This window comes from Symsagittifera roscoffensis, chromosome 1, assembly GCF_963678635.1.
Source record: "Symsagittifera roscoffensis chromosome 1, txSymRosc1.1, whole genome shotgun sequence".
In the NCBI taxonomy this organism is placed as follows: Eukaryota; Metazoa; Xenacoelomorpha; order Acoela; family Convolutidae; genus Symsagittifera; species Symsagittifera roscoffensis.
In genome coordinates, this window is record NC_087062.1 from 60,624,914 (window position 1) to 60,641,883 (window position 16,970).

Below are 16,970 nucleotides of genomic sequence, written 5' to 3' on the forward strand. Positions count from 1 at the left end.
CCTGTGGAAGGCATCTGTCCCAATCGGTCATGTACCTGGAACAATATACCCTCAGCATCGACACTAACGTTCATTTCTGCCTTTCCACGAAGCCATTCGTCTGGGGATGGTATGTCGCGGAGTGGGCCTGAGCCACCTATGCGAACGTCGCATGAGCTCTTTTGTAAGTTCTCCCACGAAAGCTGTTCCGTTATCCGATTGGAGCGTCATCGGACATCCATGTCTCGCTATCCACGTGTTGATAAGGTGATCGCAAGTCTCTTCTGCTGAGGCAGTTATGCAGGGCACGGCCTCTGCATACTTCGTGAAGTGATCTATCATGACTAAGACTTGATTATAACCACTGTCTGTCATCCATATCTTTTGGTGATCAATCTGTACCACCTCGTTAAATTCAGATGACTCAATCGACTGCAAGGCAAATCGCAACTTCCATGGATCTTTGACCTGTTGGCATGACAGGCATGCTGTTACCCACTTCTCACGTGCCTTTTTCATTCAAAAGGCCACAGGCCACTCAAAGCGTTTCAGAATCCTCTGGTACACTTTGTCGATTCCCTGATGGACCATCTGATCATGTGACCTGAACAAAAGGTCTGTTTGATAGAGTTGCGGCAACACTATCGCATTGTATTTGTACAAGACTTTGTCCTCTTTTCTTCTCTTACATGCCACGATCCCGTCGTTGTTCAGATATAACCTTCCCTCTTTCTGCATAAAGTACTGTCTCAGAATGCGATAACTGTCTTCCTCCAGATCACCTTTGCCCGGAGCTCCATTTTCAAGCCACCTTTTCAGGTTGCTCGTCATGTGGTCATTTCTCTGTGCCCTTAGTAGGTCCGAGAGTCTGTATCTCGCCTTCAAGTACATCTTCAAGACCTTCAAATGACTATTCATTTCATCTGGCTGTGGTTGTGTTTCTTGTTCGAGCGGTTGAAGATCAGTCCTGACTACCTCTCTTTGCGGCAACAAGCTGATCAAATTTTTCGATACTGCTTTTGTTTCCAGATCATCTGTTGCGTTGTCAAAGACTCTTCCACCCGGTACGAGGTAGCGATCACTGTCAGGGTCTTGATATATCTCCCTATCTAGATCCATTGCTCGAGTTTCCACTAATAGTGTGTGGATCACTAGCTCTGACATGTCTGATCCTGAGCTCGAAATCCGGTCTGAATAGGTGTCGATTCCTGAATTCCGGGAGTTGTCATCCATTGAAGAGTCTGCGATAGAGCACGTCCCCTCCTCCGGATCATTTCTGTGCGTTCTTCGCATCCATCTGAATTCCCCGGACAAAACTTTATTCTCCAGGTCCTGTTTCTCATCAGGAACTTTTTCATCTATATCAGACTCCCCGGACAAACTTCCTTGTCCCGGGTGTTGATCTTGAACTCGCCGGCTCTTCTCACTGTTCGTTTCCCCGGACAAATAAGCTTCCACCAGGTTTCGTTCAACCCTCTCACCTTCCTTATCCTGGTCCTCAAAGGTAACGGTTTTCTTTTGCGTATCGTTCCCCTGTTCTTTCCGTTTGTATGAACACTGGTTAAAACCTCGTGGGGTTTTGAGGATACTAGTTGCTGAACTATTGTCCTACAATCCCTCTTGTTTTTTTTGTGTTGTCATCTTGACGGCATGATCTTAACTTTCTCACTGACTGTCAGTGATGCCATAGCTGCTGCCCACTCTGGGTCATCTCTGGCCATTTATCTCTCTAACAATCCACCCAGTATCCGCAATCACTTGCGGTGTGACCTGCACCGTTTTATCCAATAATGAGAGGCTGTTAATGTTCATGCGAGAGAGTTCCTGCTGGTCCAGGTTCGAGCGCAGCAACAGGTCCAAGGGCACCGGGTCCTTCTTGGATAGAACCTTTATCTCTGCTGCTTTTTCTACAGGTAACTCAGGATGTCCTGGGATTGGATGTCCAGACTTATCCAACCATCTCGTCAAGCGAAGCGCTTCATAAGTTTCTTTGTCCAGAAACGAGAATCCTTCCTTGATTTCTGCCTGATTGGCTTGCTTCTGTTCCAATCTTTCATAGAACTCGGTTTTCTTGCTGATGCTGTCAGCATTTTGGTGTTTGTCACGCATCCTGTGTTCGATTATCATGTGGTAGCCATCTAATCTTACTATCCATCTACCAATATAACTCTGATCCATCGAGTATGTCTTCAACCAGGATAACGCTCTGTTGTCCATGCGTAACTTAAAGGGAGCGCTCCCCAAGTATGCGCAATATTTTTCCACAAATGTGACTACTGCAAACATTTCTGCTTTATGTGCACCATTTTTCATCTCATTGTCACTTAAAACCTTACTGCCATATGCAATGGGACGGAGAACTGTTCTTCCATTCAATTCCTGCTCCTGATGCAGTATTCTTGAGATGGCTACTACTGATGCGTCTGTATCAAGAACAAACATGCCCTTTTTTGTAGGCATGCCTAGCATTGGCGCTTCGCACAGTTTCCGCTTTATGTTCTCGAAGGCAGTGTGGGCTTTCTCGTTCCATTCGAACTTCTTTCCTTTGTTGCGCATCAGCTTCTGCATGGGATACACCTTGTCTGCATACCCTTTTATGAACTCACGGTAATAATTGGCAAACCCTAGGAAGCTCATTAGTTGTGTGTCCGTTCTGGGAGCCTTCCATGTCAGCACAGCTTCCTTTGCTTCTGGGTCCGGCCTCACACCATGCCTGTCCACCATTCTTCCTAGATACTTGATTGAATCCCTCAGGATCTCGCATTTCGATGGTTTGCATTTTAAGCCTGCTCTCTTCATGCAGTCAAAGACCTCATCGAGCCGATCAATGTGGTCTTCCAGGGTGGGTGTTGGTATGACCACGTCATCCACGTAACACATCACAGGGTTCCTGTACTTTTTCGTGCTCCGGTCAAAGCCTGAGCCATCAGTCTTTGAAAAGTGGCCGTTGCGTTGCACAAGCCGAAGGGCATCCTCTTCCACTGGTACAACCCCAATTCACATGGGAATCCGGTCTTCTCTCTGTCCCTCTTCCGCAGAGGAACCTGCCAGAGTGGTGAAGAATTTGGCGTCACCAAGTTTCGAGAGGTTTTCGTCTATTCGCGGTATCGGGTACACGTCTTTTATTGACACCGCGTTCAAATAACGAAAGTCGCAACAGAACTTAAGCTGCCCCCCTTTCTTTTTTGCCATGACTACCCCGCAAGCCCACGGCGATTTCGAGGGTTCTATCATGTCGTATTCGAGCAACATTTCTATCTCCGCTCGGCACGATTCCGATTAATGTGGTTTCATTCGTCTTGCGCCTTCCCTATGGGGAACGCCACCTTCCTCAAGTTCGATTTCGTGTTCGCCGAAGTTACAACAACCGATATTCGCCTTATGTTTTGAAAACACATCCCGGTTCCGATTTAAAACCGCCCGCAATGATTCAAAATCTCCCTCGCCTATTTTCCTTTTTAACTGTTCTATTTCTGGCAAAACCGGTTTGTCAGATTCTAGTTCATATGACGAGGAGCGTTCCGGAATATTCGAGTAGCTGGACAAGCCGTCGTCCGTTTCGGATTTCATTGAAAAAAGTTTATGAATAGATTTTAATTTTTAATTCTTTTGAAAATTATATCTTTTTTGGCATGATAAGGGCAGTCTTTCACACTATATCTCTTCAAGTTTTGTGTCTCTTCATAGTCGGTCCTCATCGGCAAAGCGTAACCAAGCTTCTTTTCACGCTGCATTGAAACCGTGGTGTCCAGTGTGTTCAATAACACACTGACACACAGTCCGTTTCGAGTGACCGAGAAGCTCCGGCGTAAAATCACTGAACTTTGACTATTCGGGTTTGGTACCAAACAAACCTGTTTACTATCACTTGACGAGTTTAAATTTCTCATTCTAATTATTGCTACTACCGCTTGTACCCGCTGTAGTTTTACCTTTCTGTCTAAAAACATTGGTACCTTGTTTTCATCTGTTATTATTCAATTAACTGGTTTCTTAACATACTTTCGGTCCGGGTTTCTAATCCTTATTAGGCCGTTGTTCAAGTCAATCATCACGGCTACGTAAATCGCTCCTCAATTGGCTACCGCTAGTCGGAGATTCGTCGGAATCAGGTCTTCCCTAGTGAAGCCCATTCTTTCCCAAGTTTTTATCGGCATCACGCTCACTACCGCTCCTGTGTCCATTGGTGTCGAGCAGATCCAATGTGAACCGCGTCTTGTTCCATCATGGCGTCATGACCTATCCTACGGACTTTAAGTTCTTCTCCACCCCAGTAGATTTGCCCTATTTGGTCACTGTCTGTCGTCACATAGGTCCTAGTGTAGATACGGATTCCATCCAGGTTCAGCATCATTTGATATGGTCCATAGACTTCCACGTAGCGCCCGTGAAGTTTCTTTATTCGAGAGCCACTCGTTGTCAGTAGCGCTCGCACAGCTCTTGACTCAGTGCGTGGCTCCACCTGTCTCAAATAATCTGCATATGTATCCAAATGCATCAGAGTGAATTCTGATGGTTCACTCAGATTTCTGATTACCTGGTGTCCCGCTACCGAGATTATCGATTGTATTTTACTTCCTTGTGGCACCATACCGAACGTCTTCCCGGAGATCACATTTAGTTTCATTCTCAAACTGCCTGGTGCCTTCGTTTCTTCGACTTCTGATGCCTCGAATGCGTTCAGTCTTTCCTAATTTTTCTCATTCTCCAATTCGAGCTTCACTTTTTGTTCGATCTCCTTCATAACCAATTCCTGCTGGACTCTGTTTAGAGCATCTCTCGCGGCTGCCCTATAGTCGATCTTGAAGTCATCCGCCGCAGTCACCAGTTCCAGTTCACATCTCTCTTCCGTTACCGCTTGCAGCTTCTTCGTTGCCAGCTCCTGCGGTTTCTCTTTTATATGCGCCTCCGCTTCACTAATTGGGCGAGCCTTGCTGGCTTTCAGTCCCGATAAGGCTTCCTCATGGCTTGGATGCTTTATGTCTGCCACAGCATCCCAGAATTGTGGACAATCTGATTTAAAATGACCTTTCAAGTTACAAAAGAAACACCTTGGGCCAAATTTCGCAATTACTCCTGTCATGAAATCTTCATGATCGACCTCTGACGCATCTTCAACCTCGAGGCTAAAGCCTATCGCTTTCATGCCCTGTTTGTATGTTGGGCATGCTGACACATGATGGTCCGTCGAGCTGCAGTTTGCACAAGAGCGTCTCTTGTCCATATCGTCCCTTGATTTGTACCAGTTGTTTCCCTGGTTTCCTGGTCCATTGTTAAAATTGCCTTAACTGTTTTTGTAATATCCAGATCTCGATGGAGGCTCCAGCAAAAGATATTCTTTTGGCTTGAGTCTCAACTCATCTGGTGTTGGCGCATTGGTTGAGAGTGGTGTGGTAATGCGTCGCTAACATTGTTCGAAATTCATCATTCTTCACACCATCGATGAATTTTGAGAATACTGCCAGGTTCATTCTTCTGTTTGACTCATGTGGTTGGCTACGCCTTCTCAGCATCTCCAGGTCGTCTAGAAACTTGTATTTTGTCTCATCTTCTCGTTGCATCCGTTTCTCGAAGCGCATCATTGCTTGGTGTCCCTGCACCCCTGAGCCAAAAAGATTTGACAAGATTTCAAAGATTTTCTCAGCAGTGTCCCGTTGGTTTTGCTTTTTGGCCATCACACTGTTTAGGGCTGTCCCTTCCAAGTTGCTGGTAAGCGCACTACATTCTTGTCTTTCTGACAAGTCCTCTTCTTCAAAATGCAGTTTCATTACCTCTATCCAGGTATCAATAGAGCCATCAGATTCGTCTTTGTAGCACCTTGGTTTCTCAAAAACCCTTGAGGAATTTTCACTACATTCATTGGTCCTCAACAGCCTCGTAAAAATGTTTCCAGGGACCTGTTTAGAGGTTCAAAGGCTGTGGCCATCGATGCAGCGTCTCTTGAATGCCCCGCCTGAGTATCTTCGCCCCCTGATAAGGGCTACGGATTTTCCCTCCTGTCCGACTCGCTGGGGTTATTTCTTCCTTGGCTCGCATGACTCCTGTTCCGGGAATCACATCTCCCAGTCGCATGTGTATCTTGCGTTGGTCGTTCGTTAGATGTTAGGCTTTTGCCATTTGAACTTCCTCCGATGTTTGGGCCTCGGGGTCTATTGTCCCCTGTGGTATAGCCTGATGAACTGCCCCATCGTCTAGTGGGACCATATGTCCTTCTCCTATTCTGCTGCTCGTTGAAGTTCACCCTCGGCTCCCTACTGGGTTCTCCCAATTTCGATTCCCCATTTTTTGATCCACTCCACTGCCTAGTAGCCCATCCAACCTATCCATGATAGCCTGAGTTCGCCTCTCCATCATCGCATCTATCTTCGTGTCAAGAGTCCCAAGAGTCTGCTCTTGTTGAATTCTCAACTTCTCCATGTCGTCTCTTAATTGTAACTCTTTGATCAGCCTCCTTAGTCAATCGCGACAGTGTTCCTCCGTTCTCTCCTTCAAGCGTTTTTCGCTTCTGCTAGCTTCTTGTCTGTTGCAGTTGATCTCCTCCCGCAGACTTTCTCTCTCTACGTGGACTGCCCTTTCCAGTTCACTCATTCTTATGGACATCTGTTCATTCTGTTGTCCTATATTGCCCACTATGTTGGTCAAGGCTTTTTAATTGATGCTCCGTTTTCCACTAATGGCGTCAGAAGTGATGGTGTCACCCTGTCGATCCCAGGTAGCTTGGTGCTGGTCGAGATTCGGGCTTCGATTCTCTGCCTCGACGTCTTTTCACTATCCACCTCTGGATCCGTCGGTGCATTGCTTAGCCCTGAGTTCCTACTCTGTCCAGTTCGCATTTCCGATTTCGTCATTTTGACAAAGTCTCTTGACTGGCCTGATTCTTTTATGGTATCGCTTATTGTCCTCACCACGCCAAATTGGTCCATGGTACCAGTCTCTCTATCGGTGTATGCGCCATTCTCCTGAGTCGAGCTATTGAGGCTGACTTGAGATCCGAAGTCATCTTGCCCGTCGTCGTCCTCTTCTTCTTCCTGGGTTTTTGCTTCATCGCCCGTACCCGTTCCCATAGTAAATGGAAAGAAGTTTCCTAAAGTGTTCTTCACTCTTTCTGAAAACGATGAGGACGTTGCCGGTTTTTCCGTCATGCCAACCATCATGGTGTTGTCTGTGGGTGATCTTGTAGTCGCCACATTTTCAGTGGAGATGTCGGTCAGTTCCGACATCTCTTCTCGGACCAAGCTCCCGGTGGAAGTGGCCAAATCTTGGCCTTGTTCTACCGCAGTAGATTCACTCGGCTGGTTCCTCTCCCTTCCGGTCCATGTCCCTCCTGATCCTCATCCATGACAGGGTCTAAATGGACCTCTACCTCTAACCTTGCATTTTGTCCTTCTGATGACTTTTGACTCCTGGTTTCAACCATTATGCCTGAAATTTTCTTCCCTTTGTCGCTCCGGGTTCGTGTAATTCTTTCCACAAAAGAGTCAGTCATTGCTTTTCTATTTTTCTCAGGTATGAATTTCCTGGAGCTATCACCTAGTTTAGGTATCCTTGACTTGTCTATACTCATTTTCAATTTACCACTTCTTACTGTCTATACACTCAATTTAATTGCTAGTGTCTTTTTAGTCTTACTACTAGTATAATAACACTACACAATAAATTCCAAAAGTTTCACTTAAAAAGTGACCACGAACCCTTGTATGTTATCACAGTATGTTCACAATAATCGATTATTAGTTGCAAGATATGAAGCTAGCACAGACTGATGATATCAATATTTTTAAAAGATAGTGTACTCACTACCACATCAAGCACAAATAACTTTCAATTAAAACCAAAAATGAAGAAAAATGTGATTATTTTCAATGAAAATTGTATGTGTTTTGTACTTTTGTCAGTCGCAACATGATAGTCGAACTTTTTATTAAAGAAAGAGCTTTCCCTGTTCGGTGCTGCGCCAAACAGACAAAACTTGAAGGCATTAATTTTCTCAAGTGGGCGTCTATTGCACCCACCGAGTCCTGTGTTACCTATCTGCCTTCGGATTGCCCAAGCTAGACCTACTAAAATCTTCAGGGCAATCGCTTTCCCAAAAACGATTTGGATTCCAATCCACACAAAACAGTTACAAACTCTTTTTCAATTTAGACTTGATGTCGCGAATAGCCGAGTTTAGACCTGTTTTGTTTTGGTCTGGTCTTTTATTAAAAGGCAAGTTACCAGTGCAGTCACTGGTTCCTAGTCTGTCTCTTAATAACCTATTACCTTTCACTATTTATTTTTCTTCTATCTACTTAAGTCTTAATAAAATAGTACACCTCCGGATTGGCAAAAATAAGACCCCTCCGGATCGGCAAAAAACAGGACACCTCCGGATTGGCAAAATTAAGACCCCTCCGGATTGGCAAACTTGGGACACCTCCGGATTGGCAAAGTTAGGACCCCTCCGGAGTGGCAAACTTGGGACCCATCCGGATTGGCAAACTTGGGACCCCTCCGGATTGGCAAAATTAGGACCCCTCCGGATTGTCAAATTTGGGACCCCTCCGGATTGACAAAAACAAGACCCCTCCGGATTGGCAAAACTAAGACCCCTCCGGATTGGAAAAACTGAGACTCCTCCGGATTGGCAAAATTGAGACCCCTCCCGATTGGCAAAAACAAGACCCCTCCGGATTGGCAAAATAAAGACCCCTCCGGATTGGCAAAATTGGGACCGCTCCGGATTTGGACCCCTCCGGGTTTATAAAAATAACTCTTTTGAGACTTTCATAACTTTCACCCGATACCCTTCCGGATACGTTCTCTGATGCTTTTATGCTGTTTGTACTAACTAGGAAGGGTGTATTTTCTTTTCCTAGACCCTTCCGGATTGAAGCTAAGCCTCTCATTTGACAATTCACCTTAACAGTGAAGGGTCTTATCACTAGCCTAGTTTCGATTCGACTTTGGTATTTTGGTTCCCTCAGACTTCCCTTTTTGTCTAGAGCAGCGTAAAATTGCCTTATTCAACCGTTGCTACCCTTTGGTAGGGGTATAAGGGCTTTCCAAAAAAAGGTTATAAAACGTGAAGGGTCTACCTTCCCGAATTAGTGAATTTGCTAAAAACAATCTAAAAAAATTTTCACGCTTACGTTCTCAAATTATTGATAATTCTACGAGTAAACTAACCTAATTTCTGATCTAATGGTACCAAGATAGACTGGATCTGTCCAGTAGTTTCAAAGTTATTAACAGAATTTTCTCTCTTATAGGTTCCGCCTGACTTCTTTCGCAATTCTGTTCTTTTCGACCTAAAAACTATTGATCCGAGCTTAGAAGGCTTATACTTTTCTAGTTCAATGCAAAAATACCAATCAAAAATGTTCCAGTTGAAAAAATTTGCCAAAAACTATGCTATTTGGACCCCTCCGGTTTGATGAATCCACTAAATCAAACACGTTAAGTTCGATTTCTCTGTAACCCGGAAGGTTATCGGTAAACGGGTTTTACAACCTGTCGATTCACTAGTTTTTACTGTCCTAACTCAAAAATTTCAAAAATTTTCCCTATTTTGTAGCGTTTCGTTTCTTCAAAAATCAAGAAAATTCGGTTTTTGTACCCAATTAGTTCCAACCACTTCCGAACTAAACTTAACCGGTTCTACCTATTATACTAGTACAGTTACAATCTAACTCACTAGTTTAGTGCTTTTTTCCGTTTCAAAAAATATCGATATCTCAAAAATCGCAATTTTTGGGGGGATCAAAACATCGCTATTTTGACCCTAAAAACCGGCTGCTCAGTGTGTTTTTACTGAAAAATGATTTAGGAGTATTATTATAGGCTCTATAAATAATAATAGTACTAATACTATACCCCTACTGGTTTATTCAATCTCCGTAATAAGGTGCTTAACTCGGAAATTCGCAGTTCGGTGAAGGGTCACTACAGTGCAGTCGCTGTCGAGCCCCCCACAGAGTAATATCTTACTTTTTGTACCAAAAGGGATACAAAACTTTTAACGATACCCAACAGTCGATTGTTGTCTTTGAGCCCTTTCTTGTCGCTCCTTGAACTGCTTGCCGAATCAGTCTTCTTCCCGAGACCCTTCCGGATTGAGCGCAAATTAGCAATAACGTGCTTAAGTACTCAAATAACCCTACAGTACAAGCACCACAAACGGGCCACACAATTGATCGTAACGATCTTAACTGATATAACTAGATGTAACAACAATATGTCTAGCAACAACTAACGGGAGGGTCTGATCACATCTCGTCTGGGGTGATGATTTCTACTGATTTTATACTTTTTCACTGTTTTTGGTTTTTTCCGTTATTTCTTTATGTTTTTTTGTTTTTCTTAGGTACTATACTACTTTTTGTTTGGTTTTTTATATATCTTTAAGTGTTTTTGGTCACGTACCACTCAGGAAATGACGAGACCGCGAATCCCCCCACCCTTCCTGGTTCGTGAATTTTCGGTCTTAACTAGGTTAAAAAGCTATTCACGGGAATCCGGAAGGTTTCCGCGTTCCGAACTACCCTTCCGCCCCGACGGTTGGGGCCTTTTAAGGGCGTTAATGTGAACATCCGCTCGGCGCGGAGTGCTCTTTAACGGTCCTGCCGGTCATGATGTTAAAAAGAATAACACCCAGCAGCGCCATAAAAACATCTATGTAACATTCGCCCGGAAGTACATATCGACGGAAAAAAAAGCTAAGCTATAAAATGACTGGCCAGCGTCTAAACAAAGCTCTGCGTGCTTTTCACCGTCTCTACCAAATCCAGTTCTTTCGGTGGTTTTTCTAACATCGGGTCGACAAAAACGTTACTTCTTTCGGCTTCGGTCAAAACACTCAAATTAACTTAATTATATGCAAGAATAGTGAGCTTATGGCTGGGTCTCAGTATCCCCAGACCACGAGGTCACTCCTAAAAACAGTGCTACTACTGTTTATTGTATTACTATTGATTTTGTTCAGTAGATAAAAATCATCATCTCCATCGAATATAGATCAACCCTTTCCCTCAACTCCTAGCTTCTCATTATCTGAAAATGAATCTGGATGTTAATTAAATTCAATTCAGGACATAACCAGGAAGCTAAAAGTTTAGGTAAAATAGTTTGAGTTCTCCGCCAGAGACCCCTCCGAATTCCTGAATCCGGGGAAATAACGTCCTTATTTCCTTTCCGGAAGGCTGGGCACAGGCTGTCCCAACACCCTTCACCGTTTGCGTGAATCGCTCTGTAACGATTGTAGCGAAACAATCGTTACAACTCGGAGCGGTCTCTGATAAACTGAATTCTCTATTTTCTGATTCGCTAATTCCTTCGTTGTTATTTCTACGGCAACTATTGTTGTTGTGTTTTTCTTCTGTTTTTTCTCCAGAATGGCCGTTTCAGCATTTCTCAGAAATGTGACATCATCATTCGAAATTTTAAAAATTCACAATACCAGAATATTCATACCAAAATAACAGTTTGTCTAATCGTTCAAATAACGTCGCTAATCTGCTAAAACTGTTAATCTTCCAGGTTAGCTGCTACGAATTTGAATCTGCATTTTTGTCCATTCTGGTCGAATGTCACATCGTTTGACTGATGGCATAAAAATGGTAACTTACTACTTAGCCCATAACAAACCAGAAAAAAGCTGGCTAGATCAAGACGGTTAAAAACGAGTAGGGTTAAACCAACTGACCTCAGCCAATCGTCAATATGTACTTTTGCTACGCTCCGTCACTGTGTAATGTCTGGGCAAATGTTACATAGATATTTCTATGGCGCTAGTGGGTGAGCCTGTTAAAGGCAATAGACCATCATGATTAGCAAACGATTCAGCGACGAACCCTCCGCTTCGAGCGTATTCCCGAGTTACAGGCCTTAATGTCCTGTAATGCGCTAGGCGGAAGATGCAGACCCTCCACCTGGTACAATTTAGCTTTTTAACCCAGTTAAGACCGAAAATTCTGGGGGTCGGAGAGTTAGGTGGGAAGTCATGAGCACAGGTCTTCCCGAGGCCCTATGATCACAAAACATTAAAGAGAAAGCGTAAAATTAAACAAAAAGAGTGTATAACCAAGAAAAAGCCAAAAACAATTTCACTTGGAAAAAAGTACAAAAAACAGTCAAAAACCCAAAAAAGACCAAAAACATTAAAAAACAAAAAAGACAGATTTTACGAAAAGCGATCTGACTTTCCTGTTTGTTGTTTCTGATTGGTTTTTATCTTTACTGATTGAAAGATCAAATGTGTTGGTTGTTGGTTGGGTACCTCCCTTGAATGTTGTTTGAGTATTTAAGCACGTTAATGATAACTTTGCCGGTGACTGGAGGGTACAGTGGCAAGCTGACAGACGTGTTCCAGACTCAACAGGAGGCAACAAGGGCAACATCGAGAACGACTGTTGGGTATCGTTGATACAATTTTAGTATCGTACGGGTACTATTTCATTGAAATTTAAATGGTGGTGGGCACAATTGGCGCGGTCCGGTTGCACCCTCCATCGATTGCGAATTTCCGAGTTAAGGGTCTTAGCTCCGATATCCTGGTGCAAAAGCGGGTATAGTAAAAATGATTAACGACTACTAATAGGTTATTATCCTTATTATGCATTACTTTTCTCCCATTTAGACCCGAGAAAAACCCCAATTTGGTCAAAAAATACAGATTTTCGACCAAACTGTGAACCCCAGGAATTTTGGATACCGGAGTTTTTCGGGCAACAAAAAAAACTTCTGCTCAGTGAGTTGCTACGTAGTTCGAGCCCCCTAACTAATGAAACCGCGGGGAATAAAACTTAGTAGAAGTTGGCGAAAAAAAAAATTTTATCAAAATTTTTGTAATTTTCCGAATTTCGTCAATACGTTTTGAGAACCGAGTTTTGAGATTTTGGAGTTAGAGCGTTAAAAATTTTTTACGTTACAATTCTCCTATTATAACGTGCTAGGTTGCTAGAACGATTTTTGAGTAACCCTCTGAATAGCTCTGTGGATAGAGCTAGAGACTTAAAGATCGGAAAAGGAAGGAATCGGAGGGTCCAAATTTGATAGTTTTTGACCAAATTTTTATTTCCAAACCAATTTTGGTCCGGTTTTTGCATTATTCCAGTAATGTACAGGGCTACTATGCTCGTTTCAGGTACCACTTTCAGCAAGAATTGCGAAAAAAGTCTCTGAGAAACTATATAGGTAGTGAAAAATGCCAATTTGGCAAACAAGTTTTTGTTGATTTCTCAAAGACAAACAAACCGATCGGAATGTTTTTGGCACCTCAAATCGATGTTTTTGACCTTTTTTCTGAACCCCAGTCATTTTAGGTTGATAACTTCAGGAAAAAAATATGAAAAATATGCAAATATTTTTTTTTCGTGAAAAGAAAGCATTCGCCTTTTGAGACTAGACCAATGTCACAGCGCTGATAACTATATATAAAAAATTGCAAAGAAGCGATCTCAAATCCCAGAAAAATGAAATGTTTCTGAAGCTGCACTGGGTAGGTTGACCGAATCAACCCACCTTGTTTTAAGCAAGCTAGACCGCAATCGGTGGCTTTAGAGAGGTGAAAATACTTGTTTTTGTGATTTTTGGGGAACTCCGAAGCAACCCTCCGGAGTCAGTTGAGCCCCATAACAACCCTCCTTTGTGAAAAATTTTCACGAAACCCTCCGAGATAGTTCAAATAACCCTCCAGAGTAAAGTTAGACTGCTCGGACTGATTTAAAGACTAGCTGGAGACCCCTTTGAGGCGACACTTGAAAAATTTCATTAGTTGAGGGAACCCTCCGAAGTAACCCTCCGGACTGACTTAAGCCTCATAGTGACCATCCTTAGTGAATTTTTTGGGGACCCTCCGAAGCCATTTAGGTGTTTAAGGTACCCTCCGAGGTAACCCTCTGGAGTAAGCTATGTGTCCTAACAACCCTCCGAAGTAACCCCCGAAGTGACTTAAGCCCTTTAACAACCCTCCGTAGTGAAAATTTTCAGGGACCCTCCGGGACAATTTAAACAACCTTAGATATCCTTTTAAGGTCTAAAAAAGGTCGACTACTCACGAGACGTGTATTTTAAAAAAATAGTGGCCCAGCTGACCCGGAGATTTGCGATCAACTTTGGATTCTAAATCGGGTTCATCAAAAGTATCCGAACAAAACTTTTTTGTTATTATTTTGGTTGTGTGGTTGCCGTTAGCTTCTTAATTGGAAGGCTCGGACAATCCGGAAACACATAAAAAAAGGCCTTGGTGAGTATATTAGACAAGACACACTCACTTGAGAAGACAAAGTTTTTCCCTACTCTGGTGCACTTGGAACTGTCCGGGTGTGGGAGAGCTTTTACTTAGACTCTAGATATTTTCGATTAAGAGGCTGCCTTGAGCTACGTAATATAACAGCTCGGGCAATCGCAGGAAATATAAAAGAAGACCTCGTTGAGTGTATTAGACACACTCACTTGAGAAGACAGTGTCCTGGGCTTTGTTCGTTTGGAGTGTTCCAATCGAGGGAAGTCTTTTCCTTTAAAACTAAGTTATATTTATCTGTTGCTGAAACCATCACTGTTCTTTTATAAAGAATTTTTTGAGTTTAAACGAAGCAGTGATTTGATATTTCTGTGACGGCAAAGTGATACTAAACGAAAGATCGCGGTCACCTATAGGGTATTCTTGTCTTATTATCAATTGTGTTTTGTGTATTGGTTATAATATCTTGTGATACTGTTATACCAGGCGACTGAGTGGAGTTAGTAATAACATAACACTGGGCAGGCCCTGTGTGTAATTTAAGCTGAGCCTTGATAGCATCTCTAAGAGATTGAAGGGATATTTTTGATATTGAAGGAATTGAGTAAGCAGGTTTAAGCAAATTTTCTCAAATATATTTTTGGTACTTGTGAATTGTCATCAAAAGATATTTTTTTTAAATCACGAAACATGCAGCGTAGAGACTCGCTGTGAGAAACAACTAAGATTCCCAGGCTGAGCACGGAAAGCTCGCGGAGGTTTAAATCACGCCGTAGCCAATCCTCGATTGGTAGCATCTCAGACGTCTTTGCTTGTGAGGCAGCAAGTGAAGGTCATATTGGTCTTTCAGTGAGCGGAATGAAACAATGAAGTGAGAATAATCGAGATGGTGATGAACGCCGGGACGCCGAGGCTGGAGCGGCTAACGTGGCGCCAACTGATCCCTTCGAGGAAGAGGAGCAAACGCTAATCCGACCCGATCGCCACTTTTGCGAGGACGTAGAAGAGCCTGGCGAGGAATCTGAGCGGGAAGAAACTGAGAAAACTCAAGAGACCTCGGAGCGTTCAGAGGACCTAAAGGTCGGAATACGAGAGGAACTGTTGTTTAAGGGGACGTCCAAATCGGAGACCAAGAACAATAGTCGGAGAAAGGAACAATCCTCTCTAGTCAAGCAGGGAAAGAATGCGATGATGTCGAGCATGAGTCCAAGAGAAGAGCAACCAAGTTCGAAAGCGAAAAGAAGCTTCAAGACAAGGTACGATGAGCGCATGACGTCGCTCCGAGCTGATGAATTGCCTTCTGGATATGACGGTGCCTGGCTGGTACACTCGGACATAGACTTCACACCTAGCCCGAGACAGGAGAAGAGCAAGAAAGCGTTGTCTGACTCGCCGACTAGACCAATGTCAGATGGGATAACGATGGGTGCATCCTCGATGTACGACAGGCTGATGATGTCGATGGGCACACAAAGGGTGGTGCATCGTCAAGCACCAGGCTGCAACCTCAATTGATGTCATCGTCCCTGGGTCTTACTCAGTGCTGGGAACGGCTGGCGACTTGAGTAACATGTTTGCCGGTGTAATGACAGGCCTTGAAGAACTGCGGCACGATATGACCATGAGGATGGATCGAGTTGAAGAAAGGGCTCAAAAAGCCATGAAAGATTGGGAGACGAGCTGACAGACTTGAAGTCACCAGCGAGAAGGGATCAGGCCCAGCGGATTTGGGACGCCAATCGGTGCCTGGCGGAAAGCTTGGAGTCACAAGAAAGAGACGTTAGGATGACGAGAGAGATCGAGCTATTATTGAACGATCACGACAACACCTATGCTCATACGATGACTAACCTGGAGAAAAGACTCGATGCAAAAGCTGACTTTATGATGAGGAAGATTGATGAGATCTTGAGCGGCAGCAACCGAGAGAATTGTCCCGCTCCAATGAGGGACTCGCGTCGGGCAACTGACAAATCCGGAAACCACGATTATGCAGGGGTGCAGCCGAGATCAAGAACGAATTTTGAACCTGACCTTAGGGAGAGACCCAGGGCAGCCCCGTCGAGGTCGGGTTGGACGGATCCGGCCACGCCAAAAGCGGATGCCACACCGGGAGCACATTTACCGACAATGCCAAAAGTCAGATTAGTGCCAGATCTGACTACCGTCTCGCAGGACACGACGATGTACGCTTCAATGTTTGGGCCTTTGAATAGATCTCTCGAAACATTCACCATCAAACTCTCGAAGTCAGCTGAGAGAGGAGAGAGGTCATGGAGGACACTCAAAAAGCCGAAATTATACAACGATGAGTCAGATGGCTGCATCGACACCTGAATAGAAGTGATGAAATTACACTTTGAAGAGGAGAATCTCTCCGAGAAACAGGAATGCAGCATACTGACAAGCAACATAGAGGGCACGGCCCTGAGCTGTGTAATGGCAAAAAGGACTAATGGCCCAGGCACTCACGAATGTAACTAAAAAGTTTGGCAACTTCATGTGTTACGTTAATGACGTGGTCATCGCGACACCAACGCTGGAGGACGATTTAGAGAGATTAGACTAGGTCTTTGTTTGCATGAAACAGGCCGGCTTGAAATGTAAACCTTCCAAGTGTGAAATCCAGAGAGACTCAATCAAGTATCTGGGTCGCCTTGTAGATAAACACGGGTTCAGACCGGATCCCGAAGCGGTTGAAGCGGTGTTGACATGGAAAGCACCGAAGACCGACACGCAATTGATGAGCTTTCTCGTATTCGCAAATTAC